Below are 2,500 nucleotides of genomic sequence, written 5' to 3'. Positions count from 1 at the left end.
GGGAGACAGGAGGCCGACTCACTGCCTCGGCTAAATGGAGAGGGAATTTCAGAAGGGCCAGGGCAAAAGCATGGACCTTTTCAGCTGTAAGGGAGGCAAGAGCAAGGTGTGATGTAGGTCCCCGGGGCCTGCTGGAGGTCCAGGTCCATGCCCGATGTGAGTAGCAGCAGGGCCAGCGCGCCCAGGAGCACATCTTTTTCGACCGTAAAGGGAGACAGGAGGCCGACTCACTGCCTCGGCTAAATGGAGAGGGAATTTCAGAAGGGCCAGGGCACAAGCATGGACCTTTTCAGCTGTAAGGGAGGCAAGAGCAAGGTGTGATGTAGGTCCCCGGGGCCTGCTGGAGGTCCAGGTCCATGCCCGATGTGAGTAGCAGCAGGGCCAGCGCGCCAAGGAGCACATCTTTTTCGACCGTAAAGGGAGACAGGAGGCCGACTCACTGCCTCGGCTAAATGGAGAGGGAATTTCAGCAGGGCCAGGGCACAGGCATGGACCTTTTTCAGCTGTAAGGGAGGCAAGAGCAAGGTGTGATGTAGGTCCCCGGGGCCTGCTGGAGGTCCAGGTCCATGCCCGATGTGAGTAGCAGCAGGGCCAGCGCGCCCAGGAGCACATCTTTTTCGACCGTAAAGGAGACAGGAGGCCGACTCTCTGCCTCGGCTAAATGGAGAGGGAATTTCAGAAGGGCCAGGGCACAAGCATGGACCTTTTTCAGCTGTAAGGGAGGGAAGAGCAATGTGCGATGTAGGTCCCCGGGGCCTGCTGGAGGTCCAGGTCCATGCCCGATGTGAGTAGCAGCAGGGCCAGCGCGCCCAGGAGCACATCTTTTTCGACCGTAAAGGAGACAGGAGGCCGACTCTCTGCCTCGGCTAAATGGAGAGGGAATTTCAGAAGGGCCAGGGCACAAGCATGGACCTTTTTCAGCTGTAAGGGAGGGAAGAGCAATGTGCGATGTAGGTCCCCGGGGCCTGCTGGAGGTCCAGGTCCATGCCCGATGTGAGTAGCAGCAGGGCCAGCGCGCCCAGGAGCACATCTTTTTCGACCGTAAAGGGAGACAGGAGGCCGACTCACTGCCTCGGCTAAATGGAGAGGGAATTTCAGCAGGGCCAGGGCACAGGCATGGACCTTTTTCAGCTGTAAGGGAGGCAAGAGCAAGGTGCGATGTAGGTCCCCGGGGCCTGTTGTCGTACCATAGGCACGAGTGGTGTGTGTGTGTGGCAAAGAGTTTCTGCGCAGTGTACCAGGGGCACGGGGAAAGGTTGTTGTACCATAGGCACGAGAAAAGTTGTCGTACCATAGGCACGAGAAAAGTTGTCGTACCATAGGTACGAGGAGTGTGTGTGTGGCAAAGTGCTACTGAGCGGTGTACCAGGGGCACGGCGAAAAGTTGTTGTACCATAGGCACGAGAAAAGTTGTTGTACCATAGGCACGAGAAAAGCTGTCGTACCAGGGGCACGGAGGAAAGTTGTTGTACCATAGGCACGAGAAAAGTTGTCGTACCATAGGCACGAGGAGAGTTTGTGTGGCAAAGTGCTACTGAGCGGTGTACCAGGGGCACGGCGAAAGGTTGTTGTACCATAGGCACGAGAAAAGTTGTTGTACCATAGGCACGAGAAAAGCTGTCGTACCAGGGGCACGGAGGAAAGTTGTTGTACCATAGGCACGAGAAAAGTTGTTGTACCATAGGCACGAGAAAAGCTGTCGTACCAGGGGCACGGAGGAAAGTTGTTGTACCATAGGCACGAGAAAAGTTGTCGTACCATAGGCACGAGGAGAGTTTGTGTGGCAAAGTGCTACTGAGCGGTGTACCAGGGGCACGGCGAAAGGTTGTTGTACCATAGGCACGAGAAAAGTTGTTGTACCATAGGCACGAGAAAAGCTGTCGTACCAGGGGCACGGAGGAAAGTTGTTGTACCATAGGCACGAGAAAAGTTGTTGTACCATAGGCACGAGAAAAGCTGTCGTACCAGGGGCACGGAGGAAAGTTGTTGTACCATAGGCACGAGAAAAGTTGTCGTACCATAGGCACGAGGAGAGTTTGTGTGGCAAAGTGCTACTGAGCGGTGTACCAGGGGCACGGCGAAAAGTTGTTGTACCATAGGCACGAGAAAAGTTGTCGTACCATAGGCACGAGAAAAGTTGTCGTACCATAGGTACGAGAAAAGTTGTCGTACCATAGGCACAAGCAGTGCGTGCGTGTGTGTGGCAAAGTGTTTCTGCGCAGTGTACCAGGGGCATGTTTGAATTTACATTCTGGAGTACCAGGGGCACGAGGATTTTGCCAGTGGTGTTTTGCTTTGTCAGTGGGAGGGGGCTTAAGTGTGGGTCCACGGGGCCTGCTGGAGGTCAAGGTCCATGCTGGATATGCGCTGGAGCGTAACTACAAGAAAGGTAAGCTAGTGGGGGACTAGAGCAGGGGAGGATGTGCGTCCCCGGGGCATGCTGGAGGTCAAGGGCCATGCTGGATATGCAGTGGAGGGTAACTGCAGGAGAAGGAACGCT

Source organism: Mchenga conophoros, linkage group LG13 (assembly GCF_057382185.1).
Source record: "Mchenga conophoros isolate Kocher_MC1m ecotype Shallow Benthic linkage group LG13, M_conophoros_male_GT1.1, whole genome shotgun sequence".
NCBI lineage: Eukaryota > Metazoa > Chordata > Actinopteri > Cichliformes > Cichlidae > Mchenga > Mchenga conophoros.
The sequence above is the reverse complement of the archived record's forward strand: the minus strand, read 5'-3'. Positions refer to the sequence as shown.